This window comes from Neolamprologus multifasciatus, chromosome 17, assembly GCF_963576455.1.
Source record: "Neolamprologus multifasciatus chromosome 17, fNeoMul1.2, whole genome shotgun sequence".
In the NCBI taxonomy this organism is placed as follows: domain Eukaryota; kingdom Metazoa; phylum Chordata; class Actinopteri; order Cichliformes; family Cichlidae; genus Neolamprologus; species Neolamprologus multifasciatus.
The window spans coordinates 33,353,540-33,380,824 of record NC_140455.1 but is presented as its reverse complement, the minus strand read 5'-3'; the positions used below and the strand labels follow the sequence as shown (position 1 = coordinate 33,380,824).

General features: G+C 38.2%; 1 protein-coding gene across 3 annotated transcripts in view; it reads right to left on the bottom strand.

The window, feature by feature from the left end:
* Window positions 1-27,285, bottom strand: part of LOC146499711 (uncharacterized) — a 163,825-nt gene that overhangs the window by 104,922 nt on the left and 31,618 nt on the right. The window lies entirely within an intron of this gene.

Genomic DNA, 27,285 nt, shown 5'->3' with positions numbered 1-27,285 from the left:
TATTGTTTTGATAAACTAGCACTAACTGCAGTGGCAAATGCTGCACATTGCATTTCCTGTGACTGTTTCACAATAAAAGTGATTTGCCAACTACGTGTATGGCATCAGGCAAAGTGTTAGCTACGGCGGCCCTGAAAGGTCAATTATAATTTAAGAAAACACCAGCAAAAACAAAAAAAGCTGGAAAAGCAATAGTTAGCATAGTTCTACATATCTACAATAGTTAGGGTTCTACATGCCAGTGGCATAAAAGTATAAACCTGAATGAGTATAGATCACATGTATAGACCTCAGGTTTCTTGGCTTTTCGACCTTTTCTTTTGAAAATTCCCACTTATCATACTGAGCTAGATGTGAAAGAAAAGTCCATTTCTGAGCCATGTATGTATAGCAAAGGGGTAAAATTGTAATAGATGCTTTACTTTAGCCGTGCCATAAATGCAATAGAATTGAAATGTACAAAACCATACATAGTTTATTTCTTTTTTTTAAGTTGGGTCATACTCCTCTGTAAACATGGAGAAGCTCTGTGATCATCTGTTTACAACTACATGCTAATAGCGGATGCTGTTCTGTAAAAGCAATAATTTGATCTTTATTTCTGACTTTATAAGAGACTAAAGTGACCTCTATTCTAGACTTTGGTGTTTCAGCCACATTTGCTGGGTACGTCTGAGTTATGAGAAAATCTGTCTAAGTCCTCTTCCCTATGATATGTCTACCTTAATACAAGAATATTGCTTTCATCTTGGTTCACCCTGGACTATTTCATGGAGAAAATGGATGGTCCTAAAATTGTGGCCAACTTTTGTGTGGATACATTTGATGAGTTTATACCTTTTTGACTTTTGGGCACTCCCAGGGTCCTCGAGGGTGTTTCAGTATTCAAACTCTCACTTGAATTCACACTAGTAAAACTGGGCACTCTGTTGTTTCCAAGAAATGAGATATGAGATGAGGCATTACTGTTTGTACTGTTATAGGTTAATGTCACATTAAATAGTAAAGACACATTATTTATTCTGTAATTGCTGTGCCAGTTTTTGATTTTCTCTCACCACACTATCCTTTGTGCTAGAGTGTGGAGTGATGAGAGAAACTCTCCCTCTACAGTAGCTCCAAGTCAGCTGACTCTCCTGCAGCATGCAGACACACAAACGCATCAATGCTCCAGCAGTATTTTGAAAGTATACTTTAGCCCCGTGTTTATGTACACTATGTTACAATTCCATATTTGGCCATGGTTGTCACAATCTGGTCACAAAGCAATCAGACTGTATGTCAGATATGTGAATCTTACAGTACCTCACTGAACATGGGAGGTGCTGGTCTACAGCAGAGTGATTGATGTTTGAAGCGAGCTAATTGGTTAAGAATGTACTGCAAGGTAACACAACATTTTGTGTTAATAGAATCTTAAAAGGGAACAATGTAACTGTTACAGTTAGGCAGTGTTGGTCAAGTTACTTGATAAAAGTAATCAGTAACTAATTACTGATTACTTCCCCCAAAAAGTAATCCCGTTACTTTGCTGATTACTTATTTTCAAAAGTAATTAATTACTTAGTTACTTTTTAAAAACACAACTTACAACAATACAATAGATCTTTCAGCCCAATTCTACTTTTTCTGCATCATCCATCATACAAAAATGTAATCAAATGGAAAAGTCTCTTTTTTAAAACTTGTTTTATTAGTTTTAATCTTTTAACTTTATGCATCAAGCAAAAATTTAATTATATGCAACATTCTCTGACTGGAAGAAATTTGTTTAATATTTAAACCTATTTTCTGCACATTCCAGCACATAAAATATATTTTTTTGTGTGTGTTTACACTCACTCTTTCAAATAGATGCAAGTAAAACACAGCAGAAAATAAATAAAGTCAAAGACTCAGCGGTCCTGTTGCTCTATTTTCACCTGTAAAGCAGGAGTGGGGTAGGCGGAGGTTTACCCTGGTGCAGGTGTGCCGCAGCGGTCAGTGGAAGAATCCGCGAGTTTCTCTGTGAATTTCCCATTACGTCATAGCGCACTCGGTGTTTGCTTGGAAGTTTAGGGGTTTTTTTTCGCTGTAAAAAGAAGTTTTCTTCCCACGCACAACGGACACTAATGTTTTTGTCACTTTTTATGGAATCAAACTCAAAGTAAGGTCAGTACTTCCACGCTTTAAACGCTGCACGCTCATACTCTCTCCCGCACTCGATATATTATCCATTGTTGATCTGCACACAGCTGTTTTCACGAACGTCGCACTCGCTTACGTCACTGTCATGAGACATTCTCGCAAAACAAATCACGGTTTTAGTAACACAGTAACGCAGCGTTCCTATGGGAAAGTAACGGTAATCTAATTACCGTTTTTGCAATAGTAATCCCTTACTTTACTCGTTACTTGAAATGGGGCAGTAACACGTTACCCATCTCTGCAGTTAGGTACAGAGAAGTTTAAGAAGTGAAACGAATTTCATGAATTTGTTTCTTCCCATAATCCAAAGACATGCAGTTAGTAGGGTTAGGTTAATGGGTGAATCTAAATTGCCCATAGGTTTGAATGTGAGTGAGAATGGTTGTTTGTCATAACATAAAGTGTACTTTAAAGTGTATGAGCCCTGTGGCAGATTGGAGCCTATCCCAGCTACCACAGGTAACCAATGTGTCATGCATTTTATGACTGAGTACAAAAAAAAAGATAAAAGAAAGAGAGTGGATATCCTCGTGGTCCTCTCTGGCTCACAGTTCTGGCTCTAAACACTGCAGCTTCCACCCAGCTGATCCCAAGAAGTTGGATCAAAGAGAGGATGGTCCTAAAGAAAATAAAGCAGCTTCTTTCAAACAGAGCTGGACTTGAGGAGTTGCACCAAGTCGTGCTGTAAGGAAAAACAGTGTTATTCTGAAACAGGAATCATGCTACGATACTGGTGGTCCAAGAATAAAAATATGGATTTGGAAATCAGTATAAAAGATCATTTGTGCTTAAATGTTTTAAACACACTCATTGTAGACTTTCACTAATCTATGAATTGAATCATAGATTCAAAACAAGAAAACTAAAGGATGAAAATAAGTTTGATCATTGTCAGGAAATGCAATTTTGTGGTGCGCTGCTGACCGGTGTACATAACAATGCTGTGCTTTAAACAGCTGTATATAAGAAGGTTCTTCCTAGGGATGCACCGATACCAATACTGGTATCGGGGCCGATACTGTAAAATGTGTGTGTACTCATACTTGTAAAAGTTAACTGATACCATGAACCGATACTAACTTTTTTCATTAATCAGAGGGTGGCTTGTCATTTTTGTTGTAGTTTTTTAGATTGGTCACTAGGGGGACATCCCTAGTGCCTAAGCAGGCACAGGGTTAGATGAGTGAGACTGGCCGCTCCAGATAAAAAAGAGAAACTGGAGGCTGCTGTAGCTAGACTAAACAAAATGTCAGCAGTGTGGACCGGAACAGCCAACTTTAACTCAGGTTTTGGAAAAGCGAAGAAAAATGTCAAGAGAAAATCCACGGGCAGTTAAAATAACAGAGGCTCTGACTCATTTTATCGCTCTGGATGACCAGCCAATGCCGGCCATGGAAAACATAGGATTGCACTGTCTTCTCAGCATACTCGAGCCGCGATATGACATTCCCAACCGCCCACACATCAGGGAGATAATGGTGCCAAAACTTTCTGAAGAGGTAAAGACAAGCAGTGTGTGCGCGATGTCAGTCCTTGGTTTAACGGCACAGTGGACTGATGATCCACGGGCAGATGAGGAGTTCGTCAATGCCAAATACTTTTGTTATTTTGTTTGTTTGTTTACATTATGGACACTCTGCAATAATTTAAAAGTTTATTTTATTCTCAAACCTAATTTGTATTTATTTTATTCCAAACAGAAGTGTTTATTTATTATTCTGAAAGCTCGAGACAGTGCCAATAGTTCAGTGATATTTTGTTAAATTACAATGTGGAGACTCTGCAATAATTTAACAGAAGTGCTTATTTTTCACTTGAAATTTTTTTGTGGTCATTTTTATTAAGATTTTATTTTTTATCGGCAGAGAATAAAATAAAACCTGTCTTCCAATTTATTGCATTTGTGTGTGTGTGTGTGTGTGTGTGTGTGTGTGTGTGGTAGAAGTATCGGTTTTTGTACTCTGTATCGGCAAGTACTCAGATCCAAGTATCGGTATCGGTTTGTAAAAATTGGTATCGTTGCATCCCTAGTTCTTCCTCTTTTTTTTTTCTTCATTACAAAATATGTTTTGCAACACTGATAGTTTGAACATTTTTAACATTTAAGGAAAACAACAACATTTGAGCTTCGTCATTCTTATTTTCTGTGGAAAGTGTAAGATGGCAAGGTGGAGAACTAGCCTCCTGTCAGTGAGAGGAAGCTTGTGTTGGGTCTGTGTTTCCACAAGCCCCGCTAATTCTAGAGACTTATTCATCATGAAGAAAACAAGACAGTCGATCGATCAATCACTCGCGCAAGGGAGGCCTCGTCTGTGTCCACCACGAAAATGACCTCCAGATCTGACCTCCTCCTGCTGCCTTTTATTGAGAGACAGCTCACACAAAACACGTCAGAACAAAGCCACGCCCCCTTGGTTCCAAAACAAGCAATGTATGTATATGTGTGAACTTCTGTATTTAAGTAAGAATGTGTGTGTGTGTGTGTTATGTGAGAATGTGTGTGTCAGACCTCCTGCTGACCAAAGGGTCGTAAACGCAGGAAGCTTACATCAAAAGCACAAGGATGTGTCTGTGACAAAAGACTACAGCCCCCCACCTAGAACCTCGAGAACCTGGGGGGAAGGACAGTGGAATTTCTTTCATCAGAGTTAAAACAATGTACAAATAAAAATGACAAACATTTAACAATTCACCCTAACAGCTTGTCCTGCCGACCGCAAAACACAATGACCAATACTGTCAGTGTCCCCGCTGATAACTGCTTCTATTGCCAAGGGGCAAATTTGACTGGATTAATGTGTTTACCACTGTCTGTCTAGTGTCCATAAGTGTCTTCTATACCTCCAAAATGTTAGTTAGTGTTGTTAAATTACATACAGATGTTATTTTCAGAGAAGTTTTAACCAAAACAAGAAGATCTACTCTACTCCATCCCAAAGGAGCTCTACTGGATTCAGATCTGGTGACTGTGAACTCCTCGTCACGTTCAAGAAACCAGTTTGAGATGATCCGAGCTTTGTGACATGATGCGTTACCCTGCCGGAAGTCAATGGGTGCACTGTGATAATAAAGGGGTGTCCATGGTCAGCAACAAAGCTTACACACAGATAGGTTGTGGGATTTAAAGAATAGTCTTAAGACCATGAAAAACAAAGGCAACTGCACTTATTTAAGTTTTTAAGACATTTCACCTCTCATCCAAGAGACTTCCTCAGTACTTTAGTGGATATCTGGATATAAGAACTTTAATGTAATTGTTTCTGCAATGAAAAATGCCCATGGTGCATAATGCTACATAAAGTCAGTATTTAAATATGGATAGCTCTTGTGAGAGCTTCAAATGCAGTGCAATATGTTTATCATCAAACATTACCATAACCTCAGGCTACAAAGGCTACAGTGTGGATCAGCAAAGTCAACGGATCATAAACCATCAAGTTCTTTGATTTATTTTTTCTTTAAGCAAGTGTGTACTTTTAAATATTTTTTTAAATACTTTTTAAATAAAATGCATCTCTAGCACAAGCACTAGATATAGATCCCACTCTCTCCAGTAATGTCAGGTCATTTGATGTTTGTAGTGAGTTCAGTGATTTTGCCACTTGAGTGAATCTGTCAATTCATTTCATTAGTTCAGAAAACATTAATTAATGAAAAAGATAAAGCACAAAGTGCCCTTTTAGAAAAAAAGAAGTTATGATGAAATGGGAATAACAGTAAAATGCAATGATTTGCAGTTAAGCTGCATGGCCTCTCTACTGTTTAGTCCAGAGGATGCAACGTGCATGTTTTCCATAAAGAATTTCACGTTTTGATTTAAAATGAACCATTTTGCCTCGGTTCATTTTAAATGAGCTTTTGCCCAGGGAAGACAGCATCATGTTCACATATGGCTGCAGTTTTAAATGGCACAGCAAACCGTGTTCACATTCAGCCCTGATTACTGTAATCTTTTGACTCTTTTGAAGGTGTTATGTACTGGAGACGATGAGAAATTCAAAGTCTTCACAATATTACACTGACTAACATAATTCTGGAATTGTTCCACACATATATATATATATATATATATATATATATATATATATATATATACCACATATATCACTGACCTCTGTGCATCTTTATTTCTGAGAAACTCTGCCTCTCTAAGAAGCTCTTTTTATACTCAGTTGTGCTGCTGACCTGTTGCCAGTGAACCTAATTAGATGTTCCTTCAGCTGTTTCTTTGTAGTTTGTTACTTTTACAGCCTTTTGTTGCCTCTTTTGCTTCGAGTTTTTAAATGTTCCGTTGGGAATCAAATGCCCCAACTACACAGTGTCCCAACTGTTTTCACATTAGGCTGATACTTCATTGTTAAAACACAGATCAGTATTGTAAATATCATTATGGTATTTCTGCATTTGATATGTTCAGTGAAAACAAACAACCTCCTGTTACCAACCTCTATATTAGTTTCAATTTTACAACGACCTGTGTAAACGTGACCCTAAAAAAATCTGTTTTAGAAACACTCTGAACAGAAAACACCCCAAGGCGACAGTAAATGCAATAAATACAAAAAGGCGATAAGAGTTATGAAAACTTTTCCCATACCTCCTTTGCTAAACTGGGCCAAAACTAACACCAAGCAATAAATCACAGCAATTGCCAACAAATAATTTGATAATAGTCAATGTTACTGTATGAAAGAGGCGATGAAGCCCTGCGTGTCCTTCCCACACCTGCAGGTTCACTTCGCATCCTTTAAAAAGCTTTGAATAAACTATACTGGCAGCTTACAGGTCCATTAAATCAGCTGAGATTGTGGCGGACAGCAGAGGGGAGAGGTATTACATTTGTATTATTGGTCAAATATTGCTGGCCTGTGAAGGAAAAAGGTGATATCCAGTATGGGTCGGGCAAATGGAGAAATGGATGGGGGTGTGGGGGCGGGGGGGTCACAGCTATGTCCTTTCTGATAAGTGAGTTTTCACTTGCCTTCAGCCCCCTCCCCACTATAATAAGAGCTGACACCGATTTGTGACATATGACTGTATCTCTGATTGCCTGAGGTGTGATAGCATTCTGATGGCCCGCTCAGCTTGTGATGGAGGGATACCAGAGCGAGCGATGGAAAAATGGAGGTGTTTGCAGCTCAGATGTAACAGTCTACATGATACTATATCTGCGACAGATTCGGAGGCTGCGTGTCTCTGCTGGAGGGGTTTGGATTGGGGAATGTGTGCTCATGTGCTGCTAGCTTGTGTGATATGTTTTTTATTGATTAGCATTCAAATATCTCAGTGAAGACAGAACAAAGATTTACCACAAAGCAAGAAAGCATGAGACAAGGCTAATCAAAAGGTATTGGCTGAAGCATTTGCTTATTACGCCAACCCTTTTAACAAAAGATCTTTTAGCATGCAGCTCCTGTACACAGGGCTCGAAGCAAATAATAAAATTCAATTCAATTCAATTTCATTTATATAGCTCCAAATCACAACAAATGTCGCCTCAAGGCGCTTCATAGATACAGAGAAAAGCCCAACAATCATATGACCCCCTATGAGCAAGCACTTTGGCGACAGTGGGAAGGAAAAACTCCCTTTTAACAGGAAGAAACCTCCGGCAGAACCAGGCTCAGGGAGGGGCGGCCATCTGCTGCGACCGGTTGGGGTGAGAGAAGGCAAACAAAGCAAAAACAAAACAAACAAACAAACAAGAAAAAAAACAAAAAAACAAAAAACTTTCCACCTTAGTAAGTAACTACATCAAAGCAAAAGAATCAAGAGGTTTTTTTGTTTTTGTTGTAGACATTATGGATAACATATGGGAGAAATGGATGGGAAACGGTCAATGTTTTTACACCTCCATTTGCTGGCTGCTGGTACTATTCAGTCTATGCAGGGCAACTTCCACCAACTGTGTTCACCCACCACCACCAACTCACACACCAGGTACTCCCCCTAAAGAAACCCCTGATATTTTGGTTCCAAGGATCCAAACTTTCTCATCACTATTAGTGAAAAACTTTGAACTTAAATACAAGCACGCTCACGCTCACTGGTGTACACATGGGTGCTCACACACACAAACGACACCCTTTTTGGCTCCTACCTCAAAGCACACCGTGCGCTGTCGATCTTACGTGCTGCACAATAATATTCAATATTTAGTATTTACTGTTATATTCACATAGGTCATCGCGATGATGTTGTTTATTATGTTGCTCTTTTTTTTGCTTGTTTTCTCTTTTTTCTTTCTCAACAGGTGATCCAGGTGATTGATAGATGTATTTTTTTGTCTGTTTGTTTTGTTGTCGTTTTTTGTTTTTCACCCTTTATCACCGTTCCTCTTCCCCGCTGTTTTTCTTTCCCTCTTTCTTTCCCCCAGTCATGTCTGTCCCGTGTTTAGCAAGTGAAAATAAAATAAAATAAACAATAAAAGCAAAAATCAAATAGACCAATATGGCAAGGCTGGGATGGTCCATTTGGTAAAGTAAATCCGATGGGTATCTTTCTTTGCCTTTATACAATAATTCTGATGGCAAAAGAACCAAACAGGACAGGCGAAAAAAAACAAACTTTGAACATCCTGGCAGAGTTTGCAGTGTGTCCTTAGAAGAAATTGAGAAAACTGGACAAGTGGAAGGCTAAAGAATAAGTAACAAGTCTGAAAATGTCTATAGCAGCTGAAAGCCATGTCCTATAAGAAGTAAGCCAGCATACCCTGACACAAAACTTGCTGCCCTTTATTCCATCTTGTGTTTTTGAAGCTGCACCAGAAATGGCCTCAGTGGTAGCGTTGCTAGCAAGAAGCTATTCTTAAGAAAGGGAAACAGGGGGAAAAGGCTGAGGAATGTTAATGTCAATATAAATGGGTGAGGTCAGGCGGAAGGTACAAAAGTGTAATACACGGTGGAGGCTGTCATGGTTTGTGTCTGCCTTTCAACCTCTGGTATTGGGGGTCGTCACAAAATTGATGGAATTATGAATGCAGAAAATTATACTACCAATGCAGAAAAACATACCTGGATTTAAAACACACACACACACACACAAGGACTCTATAAGTTATGGACTGGCCTCCCCAGAGCCCAGACATCAACATTATTGAAAAAGTATGGGATCATCTTAACAGAAACCAGAACAAAAGGCAGCCAGCATCCAAAGAAGAGCTTTGCTTGTCCTTCACGAAGCCAGAAGAACTATTCCTGAAGACTAATTGTGGCATTGACTATGAGAGTTCAGGCTGTGTTGAAGAGCAAAGATTGAATAAAGAATAAAGATTGTCATGCAAAAGCTGTTGATTGAGAACTATTGATTTTGACTTTGTGATGCAGTAAATATAGGTGCAAATTGCAGGCTTTTGTTGTTCGCCCTGTTGAAACCACTTGTAATATACTTAACACAAATTCGACTACAAAGATTTGTTTAGTAAATTCATTTGAACGTTTAGAGATAAATATGAAGTGAAAAAAGTTTTTGATAACAAGTTTATTTTGGTTAAAAATTATACTTAATCAGGATTAAGTATACTTAATCAACATTGTAATACAATGTCAATAACAATGTCATAATAAAATACTGTGCTATTTAGAATTCCTAAATATTATTCCCTGTATGCCTATATGTTGTCAATATTAGAAGGAATAGCATACTAACAAGAACATAATTATTGTCACCTTGGCCTTTAAGCTGAATCAGTTGATATTGAAGGTGAGAACAGAGATCAACTGTGACATGATATTTCAAACCCTTATGGTACTTTCTATAAGTTGACAACAAATTAGAAGCTTAGAAGCAACCAATAAATCATTAAGTTGACCTTTAAGACCTTTATGGATGTAAACCAAAGTTTAATGAATTGTCAACATGACTCACTCTAGACTCTAGAGTCTAGACTCTAAAAACAACTTCATTGGCAGAGTTAATAAATCACTACATGTACTTCCCATTTTTCTATCAAAATACCAAGAAATAAGAACACATTACTGTTTTAATTGATCCCTTTTTTGGTCCAAACTGTGAGGTGAGCAAAAAGCATCCTCACTGCTAAGACTCAGTTGTGTCCTGTAGCTCTGTATTCAGTGTTGTAAAATAAGTTTAAGTCCCACTTGGCACACAGCAGGAAGATCACCATGGGAAGCATTGCATTTTTAGTGCTTTTTCATGGCAGCAAAATTTGATGGCAATGTTGCTTTTTCTCCTAATATCTCTGTGGACTGCAGCCAGAGTCAGGGTTTGCCAAAGCTCAACAGTCATGGCCAGAGATAGTGACACTATGCATGCATTGAATTGGCTTAAAGTTTGTCAAGAACAGGGATAGAGCATCGAGAGTAGAGTTCACAACAAAGAGGAAGCAGTTCAAGAAAAGGGCCCAGACGATGCGTACGGTGGACAGCTTTGTTTTTACCAGTCTCTTTCAACTCTATACAAAGTCTCTGTGTTTGATTACTTCTGTCTCCTCCACTGCTGGGACTAAACTAAAGGACAACAACAGGTCCAATGGGAACAATGGAAGTTCATGTTATAAATTCTTGAGACTGCTCAAAGGTAACAACGGACAGCTACAACAAACAGACCTCTTGTCGTTGCAGGGAACTTAAACTGTGCTCTTATGCTACCAGCCCACTGAAAGGGTGTTAAGTGGCATTTCCACTACATACCAATATCTCAGTGGTTCTCAAACCTTTTCGTGACATGATTCACTTCAGAAGTCAAAAACAGCTTGCACTTCCTTAGACAATGTTTACATTTATTTTTAATCAGTTAGAAAAATCCAGGATGAATTATGTGTAAATGAAAATCAGTCAAGTAGTTTCACTTTATATTTTGTCACCTTGATATCCACACCCCACCTTCAGTTGTTCAGCATCCCACGTTTTCAGAAACACTGCAGTAGGCAGTGATCACCTCATTTAGCCGTGGTCGTTCTGCCCCGCCGAACACAAGATTACAGAGTTTAGAACAGCCACAAAAGTCCGCATTAGGAGATTGGATGGCTTGCAGAGACACAGGCCATCCTATTTTCAACTGTGACATGAGTTTGAAACCCATCTTTTGGACTTTAGTCTCTACTGCTTTTACTCACTGTTTACTCTCGTTTTCACACGCTACATTGTTACGATTATGCACCAAAATCTCTTGGTTATGCTTTCACATCATAAAAAACTTGGAAAGCTCTGTTTGCTAACTTAGAACATTTGCCACTGGAGATTTTTCACATGGCCACTACATAATCTGGATTAATGCTGTTGTATCACTAAGTACAATGAATGATAATGGTCTTTTGGGCTTGCTGGTAAGTGCAGAAGGTGACCTACCGGCAATGCAATTGATAACAACTGAAAAGACGCTCACTCATTTTTGTTAGGCCCTGTTGCTACTGCTTTCAGTCTCTTTCCCTCCCAGCCTTTCCTTATTTGACGGCTAGATAGAACAAACCTTTCCCTCACATAACTAACTTTCCTTTATATTTGTACACAGCAAATTCAAAAGTGTTAAATGTTTTGGTGTTAGTAGTCTTAGAGTTAATTTTACTCTAAGTAGAGTCACATTCTTTTAATGTAACTCTGAGGTGTAAAATGATAGTAGTTATAATCGAGTGTTAAAAATTAGTGTTTCTATTTCAAATCTGGAGGTGTTACAATGGAAACATTAACTCTTGACCTCTTAACTCTGAACTCCTACAGGGGCTACGACACTAATAGAGTAAATTCACAGACTCCGCCCCCAGCACGGCTCCAATCGAAGCTGAAGTGAAGCCGTTTCAGAACATTTTGCTCTACATATTTGAGTTGTTTGCCATGCTTGGTAAGTCATGTTTTCAAAGATTGTTTCAATTATTGTTATTAGCTTTTACTTCTGTGGCTCTTTGGAGTTGAGACAAAGCTGTGTGAAAGGCATTAGCCATGTTGCTCGGTGATAGCATAATATTCTGTTTTAGCTAGCTGAAAGGTATTGTTTGCGGCAAATACCACAGCCTTGAAAAAAAGCTTGCAGTTAAATTTTTTGGTCAAATACACCTAAAACAATGTCTAGAATGTGAAATGTTGGTATAATGGTGCTACTTGAAGCCTGAAAACGATCTCCCATAAAAAACGAGCAGTAGCAGGTGTCCTGACTGGGTTCCCTCCAGAGTTTTGTGCACAATTTTAGGTAAAAATGAAAAAGGTTGAGGTTTTACATTTAGTTCAGTATTACCTGTTCAGTATTAATACAACTTTACACAAGTAATGTCTCAAAAAGGATTCCTTTTTTTTTTTTTTTTTACTGTGCTGCAATTGATTTGTGCCATTAATTAGTGTCAACTAATTTTTATTCAATCTCCACATAGGATATGCTTGTGAAGATGGAATATGGGGGAGAGCAGAAGTGCGTTGAAGTTCCACAAAGTGATGAATGAAGGACATACATATTGTATTTTGTATTTATTGAAATAAGTGATGAGAATGCTGTTATTTGCATTTACCAGCTCACCTATGTCAGACCTTTTGATAAACAAAGTTCTAATGAAAGTGAGAACATGTACACTGTTACATCTTTCAGAAAATGTTTTGAAATTGTGGTGCACAGTTCAGAATAAATGTTTTTCAAAGACCATTGCGTCTTTTTAGTAAATGTTTATTTCCAAAAGAAATTTCTAGAAGTTCAGAACAGTAAAATTCCCGCTTTTTAGAATTAATTAGAAGATAACTCTTACGTAGTTAAACTAAAATACTCTTTGAGAGTTAATATATAAACTCTTAACACCAAGTGTTAAATTATCAACTCCAGAGAGATTTGGTGTTTAACACTAAATCAGAGTTAACGTACCAACTCTCCAAAAAGAGTTAAATTAACACTCTCTGGTGTGGACCCATATAGACACTTTAATAGTGTTGAAATCAAATCTGACAGTGTTAATTTGGACATGCTGGATTTGCTGTGTAGAAATACATTTGACAGGGCTATGGCTCTCTACATCCTCTTGCAGACCATTACATGGGGAAACCATTTGAATACAAGCGCGCCGATCCACACAGGTGTGCACACAGGTGTTCACTGTTTGTAGACTTAAATCACACCTTTCTTGGCTGCTACTTCAAAGCACATTGTGCGCTGTCTGTCCTGCGTGCTGCACAACAACATTCAATATTTAGTATTTACTGCTGTTTACACTTAGCTAGATTAATGCGATGGTGTTGTGTATAGTATGTTGCTTTGTTTTGGGGTTTTTTTTGCTTGTTTTCTATTCTTTTTCTCTCAACAGGTGATCCCGGAGATATTTTTTTCCCCTTTCTCACTGTCCCTCTCCCCTTGTGTTTTTCTTTTCCTTCCTCTTTCTTTCTCCCTTTCCTATCCCTCACTCATGTCTGTCCCGTCTGTAACAACTGAAAATAAAATAAAATAAATAATAAAAACAAAGGTCGATCAAATGGACCAATACGGCAATGCCATGATGATCCATTTGGCAAAATAAATCCATTGGGTATCCTTGTTGGTCTTCAGACAACAATTCTGACGGCTAAAGAACCAAATGGGACAGGCGGAAAAAAAAAAGAAATACATTTGCAACTGTGGCTTTTAAGTGTACTTTGAAAGCTACAGGCTGGTCTGAAAACATGAGTAGTAAATAAAGAAGCTATCCCCAAGCCAAATATTCTCCAGGTCATGCCCACAAAAATCCAAAACAGGCCTGGAGAGAGTGGAAAAGCCGGTGAAAACCATGGTTATTTTAGAAACACAGATTAATAGGGACTGAGAACTAACACTATGGGCCTTTTTACATTTCATCAAGCTCCACGCGCTGGCACAAGGGTGACAGGGTGAAAAAAAATAAAAAAAACCACACTGGGTGCATGCAAACAGGAGGGTTTGCACAGTCCTTTTTGTTCATAGCAGGGCATATAGAAAGAAAGTGCAAGTTATAAGTGTATAAGTTATTCAAACCTTTAGGATGAAAAAGTTTCCGTTTCCTTTCAGACTTGCAGTCAACTGCTCAAAAGGCAGAGCAGAAGTTTCACATTGTGGTTTCACAGATCAATGGCTTTTCCTTTGCCAGTGTCTCCGGCATGATAAAACAGCCCTCTCTCTGTATGCGCTCCGAGTCTGAGCTACATCTAATGTGCCTGGCTAAGAAGGTCACCAAGTTTAAATAACAAACAAACGTGTTTCCATTTGTTGTTGTTTTTTAAATTCTCAATCAACAAATTCAGGGTTCAAGAACGTACAAATGCAAGAGTGATACAGAAGACTGACATCTAATTCATGTATTTATGAAGAGGGGAAAATGGGGTAGGTGTATTTTTTCTCCTCAACCTTAGATCCTCAGCTGGGGTTTTACAGGCTCTGCACAGTATCTTACCTGATCCCTCCTGGGACCACTTTGGACTTCACTTTCCTCATCTGCTCCAGTTGTTCCCTCAGCCCCTGGTACTTCACAGTTTTCTCATTCTCCTTCTTTCTGATGTGACTGTCAGCTGGGATTGTCACACCTATCATAACTGCTGCCTTCTGCTCCTTGTCAACCACCACCATGAATGGTTGGTTGGCCAGCAGCTGCTTATCTGTCTGGAACTTAAAGTCCCACAGGAGCCTAGCTGTACTTTTCCCAACCCCTTATGGAGGTGTCTCACATGAGGACTTGGGGAGTTTTAATCCATACCTTGGCTATGGCTTTCAGTGAATACTGTCCCGGCTTGCATTTTACATCCTGTTACAATTTGCTGAATTTTCTCCGGAGCATTTTTACCGCAACTTGGGTATTTTTTTGCTGTGGTAGATTTCTGCCTCTGTGAATCTGATGCTTAGATTCACCTCTGTGCTGTCCCTCAGGCAGGTCTTCTTTAGCCAGTGGTCAGATTTCTTGATGACATCTACTTCTTGTATCTGTTGGTGATACATTCCATGTAGGGGCATGGTCTTCCACAACTTTTTTTTTTCTTCCTCTTCCTCATCACAGTCTGTCTTCTGCTGCCTGAGGCACTATTGCAGCAGTTCATCTCAGGGAGCCATCTTCCTAATGTATCTGTGGATGCTCCTTGTTTCATCCTGGATCATGGCTCTGAGACGCACTAATCCTCACCCTCCCTCTTTCCATTACTTATACAGTCTGAGGGGGTACATAGGTATATGTACACATATGTATGTATATATGGTTTTTTCCTCTGTACACCATTTATATTTATATCCATCTATCTATCTCTATATCTCTATATCTATCTATATCTCTATCTATATATATATATTTTTTTTTTATTATTATCTCTTTTATTGGGACAGCTGTTGAACATAACAGTAGTTTGCCTTTTTACACTTTCTTTGCTGTCACATTTTAACTTATAATTGAAAAATAAAGAAGACAGAGAAAGAAGAGAAAAGAAAAGAAGAAGAAAAAAACAAACAAACAAAAAAAAAACTAGGGTTAGGAGGCAGCAGGGCAGGTAGGTTTACGTAGTACTCAGGGTTGTAACATCATGTACAAAATACCATTTATATTTTAAATGAGAAAGTATGTGCAGACTTTCAGCTCGTATTAAAGGGTTTTTTTAAAAAAAAGTTTTGACATAAACCTTTTATAAATTGCAGCCATTTCTATCCATTATTTTCAGAGGCTATATATAGTTTGTAAGAACAAATGTACCTGACCAGAAAACAATAGTCTTTATTTTATACAGGAACATGCTCATTTGTCACTTTGTCTAACCTTTTCGTGTTTCTTCACAATCCTAAAAGGTGTTTTCTAGAATATCTTGAACTGCAGAGCAGGCAAAGAACCTATTTTATGTAATAACTTCATGTAATTCCTTTTCATTAACCTCAAACTCTGATAAAGCTCTAAAACTTTGAGCTGATAATGTTTGCAGCTAATGATCTTGGAGTGAATAATGTGAAGTCCTCTGGCTGAGAAGTCGATGCTGCTTCCTGACCTTAGAACGTGTAATAAAATGCATCTTCAGCCTAATGTGAAAAGGATTACTACCCAATGCAGTTTTATGAAAATAAAACTGCATTGGGAAGTTCAGCTGCGATGTATTCTTTATTATTGGGGAGAAAGGAAAGAAAAGGTACTGGTCCTATTGGGCCACAGGTGCTGCCAGATGTGTCAGACATATCTAGGACTCTTTAGTTTATCAACATGAGATGGTGTTGCATCTGTTTTTGATGTGTTGTTTATTTCCCCAAAGCATCTAACTTGTCAATTTGAAAACAAAACTTATAGAAAATCGCGAAGTGAAAAATGTTTGCTTAAACTTATTGCAATATTATTAAAAATGAAAAACAACATAAAATGTAAGTAAATATCCGCAGCCTTTTCCATGACTCGGGTACATCCTGTCTCCACCAAACATCTGAGAGATGTTTTACAACTTGATTGGACCCCACCTGTGGTGAAGTTGGTTAGACGTGATTTGGAAAGGCACAAACCCGTCTATAAAAGATCCCACAGTTGACAGTGCATGTCAGAGCACAAACAAAGCCTCTAAATCCAAGGAATTGTAGACCTCTGAGACAAGAGTGTATCAAGGCAGAGATCCGTGGAAGGTCCCAATTAGCACAGCAGTCTCATCAGTAAATGGAAAAAGTTTGGAACCACCAGGACTTCACTGAGTTTGCCAGCTTTCAAGTCTTTCTTCATATCAACTTTGATTTACATTTCAAAATATTCAGCATCCCTGCTATTTTAGCCCCAATTGTCACCATGTTCTGGCTTCCTCCTTGGACCTCAGAGACTCTTAATCAAGTTTCTCCATTTGGACTCTGCTTTTTTGCCTTACAGGCTTAATTTACAGGCTTCTCTCTTACAACATTGTCACAGATCTCTGCACTTCAACTCCAGGCAAAAGTATTTCCTTATGTAGAAAAAAAAATGGGGCTATTTCTATATGCAGATAGTTTGTAGTTTGCAGACAGCAGACACAAACCTCTTGATTTACACTGAGTCAGATTTACTAACATATGCTCGCCAATAAGAACAAAATTGTAAATCTGACATGATTTTGTGGGCAAACTCTTTTTTTGTTCAGGAGGAAAACATTTCCGAGCGCATATTAGTAAAACAGGCTCATTGTTAAGAAGCCTTGGTGTTTGTTGAGATGCGACATTGCAAACCTAAGCCATGCTGTCATGTTCTTTTTAGAAGAGGCTTTCTCCTGGTAACTCCTTTGAACAAGCCATACTTGTTCAGCCTTTTTGGAATTGTACTGTGATGAACTTTAACATTTAACATGCTAACTGAGGTCTGTAGAGTCTCAGGCGTAGCTCCTGGGTTTTTTACAGTTTCTCTTAGAATTGCACAACCTGACCTTTCTGACTGTAGCATTATCTTAACATACACCTGAGTCTTCCAGACCAACTGCCAAAGCCTCTGCTTTTATAGAGGTGCTCAGACATGCTGTTGATCACTTAATTATGTGCACTTAATTAGCAGCACCTGGCTGCTACTTACCATCTCATTCCTGTGGAAGCAGTTAGGGTGGACTTGTGTGTATTTAGTTTTTGCCTTGAGGTCATTTTTGTTGTGATTTGATGTAGGGCTGTTCGATATAACGATATATATCGGATGACGATATAAAAACGTCTATCGTTTCATTTTACACTATCGTTTGTTTCGTGGTGTCGCAAAACGAACTGTTTACGGCAATATTTTTTCACCGTTTTGATGGTCACTGTAGTGGCTATATTACTTCTCTCTTTCTCTTATATTTTATATAACCACACTACGGACGGACAAGCGCCTGTTTTTCATTGTCGTTAGCAACAACGATGGTAACACCATCGCGTATCCGGTTGTTTATGTACCACATAAACCTTTCACAATAAAGCTCAAGATCCTGTTGAGACTTTTCAAAATAAACAGAATCATGTTAAAGAGCAGATTATTTACGGATGACAAGTAAAAAAGAGCCGCCAGGTGCTAAAAAATAAACCTTAGACTCAAACGTCAGAACAGGCTTTCCCCTGCAGCACGCCGTGTAATAAATACTCACAAAGAAAACGGCGGCTGTTACAACGTATGTCTAAAAATGTATCGTTTCATGCATCGGTTAAAACACTGGACTCCAGCTACATGACGCGCAGCTGGAAACACTTCCCGCAAGTTGAGCTGCCCGAGATTCACCGAATTTACAGAAAATGTTACATTTTTGTGATTTATATCGTTATCGGACGATAGAATTCTTATATCGGGATATGAGATTTTGGTCATATCGCACAGCCCTACCCAGATAGCAAGGAAACATTGACTAAACATTGTTTCAATATCAGGTGCTTCTATTGAATCAACGTTGAAATCTGACGTTACCCAACATCACTTTTGCACCCTTTTTTAATATTGAAACAAGGTCAGGTTTTGACGTTGAATCCATGTTGAACGCTGACATTGATTCAACGTCAAATTTTCAAACACTGTTAATGTTGACACAATGTCAGATTCTGATCACTTTTGAACTTACTAATTTGATGCTATGTAAGTGAAATTGAAATGACACAAAGACAGGTTTGTCCATTACTTTTATCAGTACATTAATTTTTCAGTGTTAGCTGAGCACAAAAAATGCACACTTTTTTCCTTTTAATTTTAAGAATCTCCATTTGATAAACAAACTTTAAAAAAAAAAAGCCACAAAAAGAAAAAGATGTTAAATTCCAAGTCCTCAAAGAGAAGCACCACTCATCAGCCTGCTATTTGGTTTTTAAGCTAAGATCAAGTTCTTGATTAAGGCTGGGGAAGTGTGCTTCAGTCCATTCTGAGCCATAGTTAATTAAGGACCATTTGCAGAGACATATTAAAACCTCTGTGGCAACTTTTTTTTAAAATTATAGGTTACTGTAATATGTCTCAAGACTGTTGAAATTGTCATAGTTCTGATCGAGATTCATCAAAGGCTTCTCAATTAGGAGACATCTCAGTTGACACCAGAGAGCTTTTCAATCTAATGAAGTACCTCACATTATGGCCCTGCTAGTAAATTATTCAACTAAATTCCTAACGGGGGGTGGATCGGAAGACAGACAGAGGGAAAAAAAATGAAAATGAAAGAAGTCTCCTCATCATTTTCAATTCATCACCTTTCTTCCATATTGCCCTGCAGATCACAGAGAATATTCACCTAATCAGATTTATGATTTATCCCATTTAAATTCAGTCGACTTTCTCAAACGCTGAGAGATGGTGGGTGGAGAAGAGGCTGAGAAAGAAAGGTGCAATTTATAATCTACAAAAGAAAGACAATATGTGGGTGACCTCTATTTGAATGAATAAAGATTGGCTTTTTAAAATGTTTCACTATTGCACTATTTCTAATGAGCTTAAATGATCAACAGATAAGTGTCTCGGACTCAGAAATCACAAGCCAGTTTCTTTTGATATGTACTATTAAAGGAAGACTATGGGACTTCAAAATCGGCAATGCTGGTATAAAAGTAAAGCTATCATGCCATTATGTTATCACTGCTATCTTATACCACTGAGAATTTTATCATAGTGTAAATTCATGTTATCTCACAACACGACTCAAGGACAACCTTCTACTATTTTAGATTTACTTCCTTCTAAATGACTGTGATTATGTTACAAAACTGTAACCCAGACAAAAGTGTCTGGGTTACACAATCCTTTAGCCAAACTCAAATAGAAACAACAATACATGAATAACAGGGCATGGTCTTTTTCAAGTCAATTTTATTAAATGTCAAATAATACAAACTTGACACAGAAGAAAAATGAGTGTAATTTGACAAACTGAATGCACATCCATTACTTTGTGTACACGGCAGCAGTTAATGTCTCGCGCACGTGCATGTTTTTATTGATTTGTAAATATCTGAACCATTTATTCAGCATGTGCATGAAATTCTAAAACGAATATGTAATCTCAGCCGCCCGCTGTAATTAATTTGTTTTGGACAAATCACTTCATCATGTTTGTGTGAAAGTAAAGAAGGAATGAATGTCAAAAACTTTGCTCCATAGTACCGCAAGTGGTTGAAAACTTCCCAAGGTAACTTTAAAAGCAGAATTCACCCAAAGAGGTTTATTAAAATTAATCAAAATTAATGTGGTCCAAGGAGCTTTCTTAGGCCCCAGTCATGGCTACCGCTGGCCACTAGGGAATATTTGTTTTTCCCCAAGGGTCATTATTGGGGAAGTTGTTGCTGGAAGTCACTGTGAAGTTAAAGACCAGTCAGTCGCCCCCTGATAAGGATTCAAGGATTTATTGTCATTCACATCACATGTTTACATGAGGTGGAATGAAATTACATACACATGGTCGAAAAGAAAAAGAATAAAGAAACAGAATTTTAAAAAGTAATAAATAAATAGTTTTAAAAAATTGAATGACAAGTAATAAAATAATACAATAAATATTGTGCAATAACCCGAGTACCAGCATGAAGTATCCAGTTGTTGTTAGGTAAAAAATTATGTATTTTTGGTGAGTGGCTGTTGGTTGTTGCAGGACATGCAACGGGTCAAAAGGAGGTATATGGTGGTGCAAAAAACAAACAAACAAAAATAGCTGTTTGGTCGTTAGCAAGTTGCAGCAGTCTCCCATAGTTTGCATGGAAGATGCCAACTTGTCTGCAAACATTAGCAAACTACTCACCAAGCAGTAGCGAAACTGCAAAAAGCATGACACAAATCTGAACTGGAGATTGTTCAACTTTAAAGTAAAAACTGTACATCACCACTGAAACAGACATGCTAGAAAAAGCACGACTTTTACTTCAAAGTTGATCGTTTTCTGTTTCCATTTGGCATCTCACTTAATTTCTTTTTTTCTTTTTTTACAAGTGTCACTGCCTCTCGGTGGTTAGTTTGATGGTGTTTAGACACAAATCTGGATCTTCCATGCAAACTAGAGGTGATCATGCCAACCTGATAGCAACCGAAGCAATCACAAGCAGGTTTGTGATGCAGCAACCTTTTTGCAACCAGTTTCACGCAGCAACAGCCTCATGCATCATGTTAATGGCTCAAACTGAGGATTTGAAGAACTTGCTGCATTCACGGCTCTGCTGGCAACCAGTGGTGTTTCCACGATTTTTTAAATAGGTGGCACAGAGAGGGAATCACAATATGTCATCAGAAATAAAATGAGTGCAGAAAATTGGAGTAGAAAATATTTGGGCACAATTTTCAAACAGGCATTGCTGCATAGCATAATATAGTGTAATATTGAGTTTGGTAACTACGGAAAATTGGGGAAAAAAGTATTTCGACTGTATGTAAGTAAAAGTTGCAATTCTGCTCAAGTATTAATAGTGCATGGGTTGTATAATCAATATATATTTAAAGTACCTGAAGTAACCGTATTCATTATGTAGAATGACAGTTTTCATTATTGTATAAATGATATTACTGGATCATAATAACAGATTCATTAATCTGTATATGTTGCAGCTGTTAATGATTTAGGAGTAGCTTGAGCTAGAATACTGCAATTTACCAATAAAATGATGAGTAACTAAATGATGAGCAAAATGTCAGAATTTGCATCCAAATAATAATATAATAGAGTATAAGCTGAAAGTAATCTAACACAAAGTGACTTAAATACATATAAATATATATATTTATATGTATTTATAAATCTAAAATACCTATTTTTGATATATTAGTCTGTACTTCAGTAAAGTACTTGGATAAATGTTAGAGGTGGGCAAACTGATTAAAGTATTGATACTATTAACTAACACTGGTTCAGTATGTAGCCCATTAAATTATGTTATACATAAATAGTTTTTTGTAAATAACAAAATATACTTATAACATGCACTATTAAAAAAATGACCTTATTGTGTAGCTGGATAGTGTAGTGGTAAGACTACACACCTCTGGAGCTGGAGTTGCAAGTTCAACTCCTGGCTAGACACCCCATGCTAAAACCCAAGCCCTGGAATGGCGTGGCTACATCTGCAGTTCAGACACAAGCATTTCACTACACGTTGTACTGTGTATGTGACAAATTAAATTGAAGACTATCTCATATTTTTATAACCGTAAGTCAGATTTAAACAATTTGCTCCACAGTGCTTTAGAGGCAGGCACATTTACATTCCTGGTCTCCAAAAATCCCAATCTCCAAATACATGAAAACCTGAAAGATGTGAATTGATGTATTAACTAATTATTATGGAAAGTGAAATGCTCAGTGATTTCGTGTTATTCTAAATTTGGCAAATTGATGATGATTCCTACAAATCACATCACACTGCCCTCTGCTACATATGCTGCCTTTACCAGTTAAAATATTGATATCTGCATTGATATTAGCAACACTGGCCCTGTATTTACTTTGTGTTGAATCTATACCCAAATTTCTAATGTTGCACAGCACTAGTAAATATACTAAGTTGCTTTCCTGCTGGAAGGCAACAAATCCATGCCCTCATTCAGTGTTGTTGAACATTGTAAGCTTAACAGTATTACTGTCCAATGCTATTGGTCATGGGGCACCACTGGAGCCAATCATTTTTCAGGGTTAGCCATCCTCTGCCCTTTGGACTTGCCCATACTACTGAATGTGGAGTAAATGACTGGGAACAAAAATAGTGTAAAAGTATCTTCAAACATGAAAAAAGCCAATAAATAAACCAAACCAAACCGCAGCAAAAACATCCTGTTTCACTTTGAGATAAATGATAGATTATGTATCAGAGATATGTGACGCCATCAGATTCTCTTTTTTTGGACTAGTGATAACATTGAACAGCGTAACTGAGACACTGTGCTTATATATGTGGATATATTCCCTTTTTAATGATACAAAACTACCCTCTGAGCTGCAAAGCCCACTTTATGATTATAAAAGACACACTATAGAAAGACCGTGTTTCTTCAGTGGCACTGCATGACAGAAATCTGTTTTCCTAGTTCTAAATTGGATTAGTGAGACGTTCTCCCACCGAGTGTGGAGAGAGAAGCAGGCATGTGGAAAACGCTCCTCACTAAGACGAATCGTCTGTGCGACACAAATCATGCTGAAAGGCATAGCTGCTTTTATTGTGGGCCACCGTGCGAGGATGACAAAACTAAACCCAGACACAAATTCATATACAAAAAGGAATACATGGGGACATGTGGCCTCTCCAGGAAAGGAAAAAGGCAAACAGATACGGGGAGAGAGAGAAAAAAAAAAAGAGTGAGCGTCTACAAACTCAATCACACAGAAATATCCCAAACTTAAATGTACACAAGCGCAGCTGGGCTCCTTCACAATAGAAAGGGTGTGAAATTAGTCCAGGGCATGTTGCACTGTGGGAAGGCTTTTAACACATGCCTGGACACCGGCGAGAGGTCACAACCCCTTCCTGTGAGCTGGTCATCGCTGCTCAAAAGGCCAGTTGAAAACAATTAGCTTGGTCATCTCTCGCTCAGAACCACATCCCGCAGGAGCTTCAGTTCTGCTGGCAGAATCTTTGAGCCCAGCGTGGAGCCGAACTTGGGTTCAGTTGAGTTAACGTTCACGTCAAGCACCAGAACGGGGGAAGAATGTGTATTGTGTTGGTGCCAGATGGGCCTATGTGAGTATTTCTGAAACTGCTGGAATTTTCAAGCACCACAGTCAGAAGCCACCTTGCTGATAAGAGGTCAGAAAGACTACAGGAACTCAGACGGTGGTGGTGGTGATGGTGTGAAGGTGTTGGGAATGGTTTCTTGGCACCATTTGGGTTTCACAAGCTGTTATCTCCAGATGGCTACTTCCAGTTCGACAACACACCGTGTCACACATCTCGAAGGGTTTCATGACAATGAAGCAGATTTCAGTGGCCTTTACAATCACTACAACTGAATCTGTTCCATGTGGCAGAATGGGAGATGTCCCAGATATGCTCTAATGGAGTGAGATCTGGTGTCTGTTGAGGCCATTTGAGTACTGCAAACTTTTTGTCATGTTGAAGAAGCCAGTTAAAGATGATGCCATCGTTGGATGGGTACACTGTGGCCATGAAGTGACATGGTTAGCAGCAATACTCAGGTAGGCTGTGGAGTTTAACTTATGCTTGTTTTGTACTGAGGAGATTAAAGTGTGCCAATGAAATCTCTCTCACACTATTAGTCTCAGATTTAGCCATTCTTATATTTTGCTTGTTTTACGTTATTGTATTTTTGCACAACTCTGTTGCTCGTGAAGCTCGCACACAAGAATTTCACTCACATGTACTGTACCAGTGTACCTGCACATGTGATGTGACAATAAAAGTGATTTGATTTGATGCGAAAGTTGATAGTGAGACTCATCAGACCAGGCTACAGTTTTCCTGCCTTCTCTTGTCCAATTTTGTTGAGGCCATGAGAATTGTAGCCTCAGTTTCCTGTTCTGAGTGGTACTCAGTGTGGTCTTCTGCAGCTGTAGCCCATCTGCTTCAAGATTTGACCTGTTGTGCATTCTGAGAAGCCCTTCTGCATACCTCAGTTATAACAAAGTGATTATTTCAGTTATTGTTGTTTTCCCTTGAGCTTGTAGCATTCTCACTTGATATTTTCTCATTTTTGATCATTCTCTGTAAACCCTAGAAATATCTGTGTGGGAGAATCATACTAGATCACTAGTTTGTGGTGACCCCTACTACATTCAAAGTGACTTAAATCACCTTTCTTTCCCATTTTGATGCTTAATTTGAACTTCAGCACATGATCATCTTCTTCTTCTTCATATCTGTTATTAACCTCTGTCTCTCTTCCACAGCATGTCTTTATCCTGTCTTCCTTCTCTCACCCCAACCGGTCGCAGCAGATGGCCGCCCCTCCCTGAGCCTGGTTCTGCCGGAGGTTTCTTCCTGTTAAAAGGGAGTTTTTCCTCCAAAGTGCTTGCTCATAGGGGGTCATATGATTGTTGGGTTTTTCTCTGTATCTATGAAGCGCCTTGAGGCGACTTTTGTTGTGATTTGGCACTATATAAATAAAATTGAATTGAATTGAATTGATCTTGACATCTCTACATGGCCTTAACGCATTGAGTTGATGCCCCAATTGAGTGAACATAGCAGTTAAACAAGTATACCTAATAAAGTGGCCCTTGAGAGTATTTGCACAATGTATGCATTGTTTGCATACACTGTTAATATTTAACATATTGCAGATACAGTTTGTTGCTTATGAATAATCGGATATATTATTTGATATATAAACTATTATAATGGTTATAAAGGTAATGGTTATAAACAAATGATGTAATGATAATGTAATTGTCAGTAAAAGACAATGTAATTCACTGCCGCTGAAGATTCTGAGCATGAGATGAACATCATGTCGTTTTTGTTCTGCTCCTCTCCTCTGTTAGCCAGCGTAATTTGTAAAATGCCACAACAAAGCAATGACAGCCATCAGCCCCTCTAAGCTACACAAATTTTATTAAAATCTAATCACTGGCATCCAAGTTATTGTGGGTGACATTTGGGTGAAAAGACCAGGGTCGATCCGTAGCGTCTCTCCTGATTTCATTGTGGGGGACAATTATGACGTTGATCTAATCCCATTTCGTGTCTTTCCTAGATGCATGACTGCTAGATTTAGCAAATGCTAGGCGTCCTTGAGGAAGGCTTTGAGCATCTACTTCAGGAATTCTCCAGAAACTAAAACCCCAGTATTGACAAAATAAAGTCACATGCTTTCCTTTTGACCCAAAAAACACCTGCTACATGTTTGAAACCAAATACTCAGCACACACCTTTGAAGCTTAGACAATTCCAAATCACCTTCATTGAGTGAAGGTTATCTACTCAATCTCAAAGCGTAGAGTAGGCTTTTTTTCCTGCACGAAAAAAAACAACAAAAAAAAGTCCTGTCCTATTATGCAGGTTGTTATGCTGAACTGCTACAAAGGAGCAGATTTAAGGTTCAGATAAAAAAAAAACAGCAAAGGTGAACTTTGAAAACTAAAGTGCATAAAGAGAATATTTCATGCAAAGCTATCAAAGAGTTGCCTTCTTACAGTTCATTTGTGAGGTTTAAAAGAGTTACAGCGAGAAGGCACGAAGTTCTATAAACATTTGGTTGTGGCTCAATAGTTTTTCCATTAGATTTAACACAAAGACGTAACATGATACGAGGCACTGTCAGCTGCAATACCAATCATGTAGTTTCAGTATCGTGTTTGGTATACCATTTACAGGGAGTTAATGAAACTTGTGAAAAGGGGCATTGAGGTGCATTGCTTCTTTTTTTTTTGGTAAATAGTATTTCAGCATAAATGTGGCTTTTTAATATTGATAATTTAGTTTTAGTCGCTTTTATTTTTGGAGTTTAAAGTTTTAATACTGGCTGCTGTTTAGAAGAGTAAATTCTCCTGCTTCTAGGTTCAATCTGAAGCTTCAGCCAGCAGCCACGTTAACACAAAGACATTACAGTGCCTGGCATAGGACACCCAGCTTTAAGAGTAATTGCTTTTGTTACATTTCAGATTATGTATGGCTCAAACAGACCAGCTATAATGTGGTCATTTGTGCTGTTTAACAAGTGGATTTTTTTACCACTGGGTATAGCCAGGGTATTTTCTGCTTTTCCCATCTCTAGAGCTATCCAAGCAATTCTAACCACACACCACCTGCAGCTTCATGTTTAATATTATACGATTTTATGGAAAAGCAGATTTTCTAAAGTACCATGCTATTTCTTTATATTCATACTATTTCTTTACATTCATAAAAGGTTAAATGCTCGGTGCTGTGATACTATAAATGCAGCAGAAAAGTAATAGTAATGCCTGCAGTTCACAAGCAGTATCAGACTCCTCCAGTGTTACCCACAATTGCCTGTTTGAAGTATGTATCTGCCAGCTGTAAAGAGTAGAGTTCACATTTTGGGATTAAGAAGACAAGTCAAGTAAAAGTCTTGAGTTGATAATCAAATCTCATTCAGCAAATTGCATCAGACTTGACATGAAACAACTTTCACTACTTTTCTATATCTCAAAAATGGATATGTGTCTTTATAATGGGATATCTGAAGATAACTTATTGTTCAAAAGCTTAAAGTTCAACACTAAAGCTGCTTGAGCCTCTGTAGAAGCCATGCTTCTTATATTTCAACACAGTTGAAGAGACACATAAGCTACAGATATCTTAAACTAAGGCTATAAGATTGCATGAGACAGGAAACTTCTCATCGTCACACTCGCAGGAGAT